Source organism: Myotis yumanensis, unplaced genomic scaffold (assembly GCF_028538775.1).
Source record: "Myotis yumanensis isolate MYYU_CA2020_CCGP unplaced genomic scaffold, mMyoYum1.0.hap1 SCAF_12, whole genome shotgun sequence".
NCBI lineage: Eukaryota > Metazoa > Chordata > Mammalia > Chiroptera > Vespertilionidae > Myotis > Myotis yumanensis.
Genome location: NW_027223763.1, coordinates 14872243 through 14880260, shown reverse-complemented (window position 1 = coordinate 14880260; position 8018 = coordinate 14872243).

The window sequence follows — 8018 nt, the reverse complement described above, 5'->3', positions numbered from 1 at the left end:
AGAGAAGCAGCTCAGAAGAGAGAGAGTGACCCGCAGGGCAAGTGCGCCGCTCTCCAGCTTCTCCATACGCGGGGTTTACAGGGAGCATGTGTAGCAGACTGGCAGTCCACCAGCTAAACGCAGTCCTCAGGCAAGCTCCGTTTGACCTGAAAAGTGTATTTAAATAGTTTGAATTAGTTGTCAGCCTTAAACAGATTTCACGTAAAAATCCAGATTTGGGTGGTGTGTGTTTTTAAAAACGGATTTGACAACATGAGGCCCCAAGAACAAGAACTGGCCAGAGCAGAGTCCTTTTCCAGTCAGTCCCCCATGGTTCCCCAAAGCCCTTTTTGCTTTTAACTTCCCTGCCTGGCTTTGCAAGTCATTGGGAGCTTTCGGGCCGCCCCGTTTTGGGAGATTTTGAGGTGAGGCACAGCATGGTGCATCAGAAGCGCTCAGTAACTTGTTTATTGTGTGGAGTCCCAGGCCCTGCTCCTTGGGTTTGGGGCTCAGACAGGCATCTCTGTAACAGGTGATCTCTCCCAATGGACCCTGGAAGGCTAGGTGGGCCCTGGAGGGCTGGGTGGGCACGGCTGATCCAGCTACATGGATGAATAGGGTTTCTTTCAACACAACTTTTGGCAAGTATAGTGGGTTGTGAGTTCAAAGCCACCCTCCCCAACCGAGGCCTGGAGGGCAGTTCTTCTGAGTTGCTGGAGAAATCCCGAGTCACGTGCTATAAATGACGGTGTTGCTCGACATTAGACCCACCTGGGGAACTTTTCAACCCATGCTCCCCAGCCCCATGCCCAGGCCACCTATCAGACCAATTAAATCAAATTTCCTGCAGATGAGAACACAGGCATCAGCATTTTAAAGCTCCTCAGATGATCCAAGGGTTCTGCCAGGTGTGAGGAGCAGGGCTGAAAAGGGAGCCCCTTCTCTGAACCAGAGCTCCCTGGAGGGGGGAGAGGCTGGAGGCAGCGAGTAAGTGGGCTGTGAGGTGCATGAGTGCTCTGGGGAGCCGAAGCAGGGGCACCTCACCCAGCCTGGGGGATTCAAACTCTCCACCCCACCCCACCCCCTCCATCCTCCGGAGGAGAGGCCTGGGCTGAGTCTGGGGAATAAATACCATGCAGCCACATAAAGAAGGAAATCCAGCCAGTCCAAGGCTCGGAGGCCCCCATGGAGGAAAGAGGTGGAGCCGAAGGTTCTGGCATGGCTCTATCAAGGATGGAAGTGGGGAGTATGAGAAGAGGCCACAGAGAAGGGAGGGGGCTGAATCACAAAGGCTTTGCATGCCAAGCTAACAAAATTGAATTTGGGCTGGGGTTATCAAGGAGGACTTCTTGGAGGAGGTCAGACTTGAGGCAGGGGAAAGGTAGGACTTGGAAAGCTGGCAGGGAGGGGCAGGTGTGGCTATTGTGATTAGCTGCTGAGATTAAAACTCTCAAAAACCCTTCCCTCCCCCATGTCCTTAGAAACGGTTGAATCACAAACTGCCTGGTTGAAGATGTGTTTGTCTGTTATTTGAAAGCTGCGGTTTCTCTTTAACAGATTCTGGGCCCCATCCTTTGACTAGGAACCAGGAAGGAAGGGAAAACGCATTCTCTTGCCCAGAGAGCTAATTATTGAAGTGCTGTGGGCCTCACCAGGGTGTATGGCGTCACTCGCTCTGTCCTCCAACAGCTCCGAACTTCTGACTGGTCGAAGTTTTCAGTACATTTTTATAGGCTGCCCCAAAGCCAACTGGAAGCTTTCTTTCCATAAACGCTCCCTGAGACAAGTAGCCAGTTTTCACATATTAAAATGTAAATGTCAAAAGGGTTGTTAAAAAAAAAAAAAAAAGATGCAGGCTCATTTATGAGGTCTCAGCTCACGAAACCCACATCAGAGTTCAACAGCGTTTGTCTTTTTTTTTTTCTGCAAAGCTGATGGTCAAATTATAAGGATAAAGATCATCACTGATCACTTATTTATCCATTCACCCAACAAACACGTACTGGGCATTTCCTGGGGACCAGGCCTTAAGCTGACTGCAGCTAAGCTCAAAATACTTCACAGTTTACAAAGCTGTCACTGCGATTTTGTGAGCTGTATGTAGTTTTATCCCCATTTTTCAGAGTAGGAAGTCAAGGCTCTTGTCCCAGAGTCACGATGCTAATTAGAGGTAGACCTTGACCTTTGGTCACCCCTGTTCGAACCCTCTGTTCTATCCACTCTACCTTGCTCCTTTGTAAGCAATACCATCTAACTGTTATTGGCTTGGGTCAATAGCTCCAAGGATTCAGGTTTAGCTGTAATCAGTTACTTGCAATCAATTACTTGTAATCAATCTGTTTAGTATTTACCCCCACCTTTGAACCCTGGTTTCCCTCTTGGGGGAAATTCCCCCTTGTGAGGGAGGGGAACACTAGCATCCACTTCCCATGGCCACCATCACTACAAAAACCTAGTGAAGCAAAATTCTTTCCCAGCATCTCCTCCTGCCTAGACAGTGGACAGGCACATATGAAACATAATGTCTTCCAATCAGCTACTCATTCCCAGGGCTGCCACTTGAGTGAGTGGTGAGGGGACCCTGGCAGGTCAAAGTCAGGCTCAGTAGAGGGTCCTGGATGGAACTGTACCTGCAGCATGCACTCAGCTGGGGTTCCTGCAATCTCTTGGCTCTGTCCTTTGTTCAAGCCTGTTCTCCAGACTCGTGTCAGTTCTGTGAGCCCTCACTACCTTCCAGTAAGTCCCTTCTTGCTTAAGATGACCAGAGATGGCCATGGTTACTGGTAATCAAGAATCCTGACTGATACAAGGTCATAGGTTCCCATCCTGTTTACATAGCCAGCAGGAAGTAGCCGCCTCCGTGGTGCTGTGGGCATTGATCCAGATTTTTACCAGGAAAACCATGTCTGAGGGCTGTGAAAATGTTGGCACAGTCTCTCTGGCCAAGGCCCAGGAATGATGAGAACAGACAGACACAGTTGTCCAGGCTGCTGCCTGTGTCCTGAACAACCAGGAGGATCTGTTCCTGGCTCACCGCTGGGTTCCAGCCTTCAAGCCACCACCAACTTCACTCTTCTGCAATTCCACTCCCATCTGGGTCCTTCTGGCCCCTTTAGGGTCCTGAGTGTGGAGAAGCAGGAAAACCCAGGAGTACAATCTGCAGAGGAGGGACAAGCTGGGGTACACAGGCAGAGGGGCAGGAGGGCAAGGAATACAAGGGCCTGCATGCATGTGTCAGTAGGTGCTCAGGAGATGGGCTATGAGAGACCTGCCCAGTGTTCTGATCTCAGGGACTATAACAGATGGATCATGAGTCAGGGTTCTCCAGAAACAGAACTCATTGGCTATAGATACATTTGAAGATGTCTTTATTTTAGTTGTAAGAAGCTGGCTCACATGACTGTGGGTCTGCCAAGTCTGAGGTCTGTCGGGCTGGCTGACAAAACGGGCTGAGTTAATCCTGCATCTTGAGGAGGCGTTTCTTCTTCTTTGGGAAGCCTCAGCTTTTGCTCCTAAGACCTCCTCCTGATTGGGCGAGGCCCCCACACTATGGAGGGTAATCTTCACTCAAATCAGCTGGCTGTAGACGTTTACCACACCACACAGTCCCTCACAGCCACACCTAGATTAGTGTCTGATTAAACAACTGGGTGCTAGAGCCCAGCCAAGTTGACACAAAATTAACCATCACAGAAGGGTCCTCCCCATACTGTCCCATGATTGGTGGTGTGTGTGGGGAGGGGGGGGAAGGGAGAGTGACTGCAGACAGGAGGGGTTGGGAGTGGAGTGGGAAACGCTCAAACATTGGATCATCTCCAGGCTGCAGAAGAGGACATGGTTCCTCAGTCACACCAGGGGGCGGCGGGGGGTAGGGGGGGGCGGGGCGTTGCAGAATGTCAGGCTGGCCCTGCAAGGTTGTGAATAGGTTATTCACTGCTTGAGCCTGGGCTCCTTGCTCTCCCTGTGACCTGCACAGACTGAGCCCCTTGCTGCAGAGACCTGTGCTGTCTCTCCCCTCTCACAGCGCTCTCCCCCCCACTGCCTTAACATCTCTCCGTTTTAGCTAAAGATCCATACATACTCTGCCTGCTGTCCCCACTGACCCTACATACGTCCCAGGGCCTCCTTCTTCAATGCCAGCTGCTCCGGATTCCCTCCCCTTCTCTCCTAGCTGCCTGGACACACCACCATCATGCACACCCTGGGCCTGTCGAAGCCTCACAGGTGGGATCCAGACCCAAAGGTCTGAACCACATCTGGAATGAGGACCTCTCAGCTCACAGGCTCCTAGCCAGGGAGTCTCCCACCCAAGCTGGGCTACCCTCCACGCAGGTGTGGCCCAGATGGTTCCTCTCCTCTGTGGCAGGAGGCATATGGGACCTTGAACTAGGATCTTGGAAGAAGCAGCCATAAGATGCAGATCTGAATGGTTCCATCTAAACCTCGTGGAGCTGTTGCCCCAATTTATGCCCAATGATCGGGGAGCAGAACCCACCAAAGAGAGAGACCACAGCAAGTTTCTCAGCAAGAGACAGCAAAGATGATCTTAAATAGCCATGGAATTCCGGTGGCAGCCACAGCCTCTCCGAGCTGAAAGAGGTCCTGAAGGTCACACAGACACTCCCTCACCCAGGCACAAACTCCCTCTGCAATTTGTAAGAATGAACACTCAACCAGAAGGGTTTTAAAGAAGTTTTGGCAGAAAAATTCAAGAGGACTGCTGGAGAGCTGATGAAAGTAACATGATGTAAATCTGAGCTAATTATGGCTCATTTGCCCATTTACCCTTGACCTGCTGATTTACCTACTGATGTGTCTGTACCCCCCCCCCACCCCCCGCTCCCCGTCCCCGTCAGAGGCAGCATCATTCATCTTTATGGCACATTGTCCTTCCCCCACCCCCCATTCCTAGCAAAGTGCCTGCCCACAGCACGTTTCTGTAACCCATAACCCGCTGCCTATGGAATGTTGGAAATGTAAACAAGGCACCACTTTATTTTTAACAGACAGGGAGACTACAGCTCAGAGAAGAGATAAGACCTACCCGTGATTCCACAGCAAGTTCGAGTTTCCAAGAGGAACCCCCTGCGTCTGGGTGAAGGCTCCCTTTTCTACCCTCCTGGGCTCGCAGAGAGGGCAGGCACTCATTTTCCCACAAAAGCCACAGGTAAAGGTGTTTATGGCTTGGCAGGTAACCAAGGCCACAAGCACTTCAGCAGGTCATAGTCTGACCCTGTCATCTGTTCTGTGTTTTTCTTTTTTGGTTTTTGTTTCTTTAATTTTTAAATGGTGTTAACAATAACTAGAGGCCCGGTGCATGAAATTCATGCACAGGGGTGGGTCCCTCAGCCTGACCTGCACCCTCTCCAATCTGGGAGCCCTCAGGGGAGCCCTCTCCAATCCAGGAGCCCTGATGGCTTAGGCCCACTCCCTGTGGTTCTCTGCTCTCTGCAGGAACTGGCTGGTCTGCACCCACTGCCCAGAGGCTCTCCATGGCTGGGGCGGGACACTTGCGTCGTTGCCACAGCGACGAAGCAAGCATTTCACCAGGCCGCTCATGCTGCCCGCTCTCAGCAGCTGGCCCCCAGGACTGAGGGACTCCAGCAAGGCTGAGGGGACTGGGCGCTGCCATCTTTGTGATGGTTAATTTGCATATTACCCTTTTATTAGATAGGATGGGTCCACCTAGCTGCCTACCTGCTTTCAAGGGCGACAGCACCTTTTATCATAATTGTTTCCAAAAACTGCACTATAGTAGTAAGTATTCATACTTGGGAAAAAAAATTTTCTTTTTTAGTAGAGCCCTTTCATATATTCTAACTTGTCTAGTAGTCGACAGAGATTTTCCAAATGAAACCACGTTCTCTCAAGATAGTACTGTGCGTTTAAAATAGGTGAATTTGCCTGACCGGTGTTGCTCAATGGTTAAGAATCAACTCAGAAACCAAGAGGTCACTGGTTTAATTCCTGGTCAGGGCACATGCCCAGGTTGCAGGCTTAATCCCCAGTAGTGGGGTGCAGGGGGAAGCTGATAGATGATGTTTCTCTCTCATCAATGTTTCGAGCTCTCTATCCCTCTCCCTCTCGCTCTAAAAAAAATCAATTTAAAAAAACTGATGATCTATTTAAAAAAAAGATGAATTTATTGTATGTGAATCACCTACATTCCTCTGAAGTTGACTTTAAAAGACACTGAGACGTCACAAATGAATTTTATTTTCTTCCTTGTGCTTTTCTACATTTTCCAAGTTGTCTTTAATTGAAATAAAACATAGGCTAATGTTGCAGATGTAGGAGGAGATGGAGGCAGGAGACTTTCTCTGATGATCTTTGGCCTGTGGTGGTCCCCCCTGCTGTGCAAGTGCAGACACAGCTGAGGGTCCCCAGAGGAGCCCTAACTCCCTACTCTGTGTGAGACCTCGGGGAAATGGCTCCACCTCCCAGGCCTCCACTCTCTCCCCCACGCGGAGATCTGCCCCTTCTGGGCCTGGTTCACCAAGCTGTGGCAAGTCACATCACAGACGTGTTGGGGCACTGAGCTTTAATGGCCCTGCACACGTGACCGAAACACTCCTTCTGCCATTCTGGCAGCCTCCCTGCTCCTTCCATGTTTATATTACCGAATGTTTCAAACACAGAGAAAAAGCTTTAGACTTGAGAAGGAGAAGGGTCAGAAAGAACCATGGCCCCAGCATTGTGAAATCTTGACACCTTGTCACATTTGCTTCAGATATCTTCCTCTAAGAAATAACACATTACAAATATAATTAAATCCCTGTGTACCTCTTTCTGATGGCATTGCCATCCCTCCCTTCCCAGAGATAACCACTCTTCTAGATGTGGTATCTTTGATATTCCATGCTTGTCCTATCTGACCGATCCCTAAAAATATATAGGTAGCACAGTTTTGAATGTTTAAAACAACTGCTTGTATCACACTGTACCTACTCTACAACTTGATTTTTTATTTTCCTACACAATATCTCTGATAAAGCTTATAGCCTTAGTTTCTTTTTATTCTCAGTATATTGTTCCATGGTATAAATAGGTCACAACGTATCTATCTGGATGGCTGTTCATGAATAATTAACCAATGTCTAATTTTCACAATTATATGTGGAGTAGAGTGGAGTCAGTGAACTGTGGATGAGAGCATCTTGAACTTGGTTGGATGTTACCCAAGTCCACTCCAAAGCAGTGGTGGCCATTTATGTCTCCGTGGATGGTGTTGTGCGGGTTCCAAGCTGTCACATCCTCGCCACCCTTCTCCCTCTCCCCACATGGACAGACTTCTTCCTCTTTGCCAGTCTGCTGGATGTAAAACGGACTCGCCATTTGCATCTCTCACATGGCCAGTGAGGTTGAACCTTGTTTCATATTTTTGGCCATTAAGTTTTCCTCTTTTGTGAATTGCCTGTTGATATTTTTAACCTTTTTTTTTAAATTGGACTGTTTGTCTTTTTCTTGTTTGTCTTACACTTTCAACTTACTTCTACCAGGTCCCAAAGCAAATTCAGATTATGGCATTTCTCTGCTCTAGACTTCCAATGTCTCTTCTAGAACATGCACTCTTGCCACCTTGCTCAGTGGCCCTGGATGGCCAGTGAGCTGAAAATCAAGTTCAGCCCATTATACTCAGCTCCACCTTCTCTTCCAACCTCTCCTTCCACTGCTTCCCTGCAGACACCTGAACTCCAGCCCAATGCACACAACTCACTGCATCCCAGGCTCCTGCAGGTACCATCTCCTACACCTGGCAGGCTCACCTCCCTAGTTCAACATTCTACCTAAATGCCACCTTTCCCATGATTATATATATATATATATATATATGTATATATATATATATATATATCCTCTCTTCTCAATTCAAAGTTACAGTTGCCTCTAAACATCACTGGTGATACTGTATCTTTCCGGTGACATTTGTAATTTCCTGTTTGAATAACATCTCACTTTACACACCACTTTTTTTAATACAAAAGTACCTGCTCCTTCATCATGCCATTTTTTTAAAATATATTTTTTATTGATTTTTT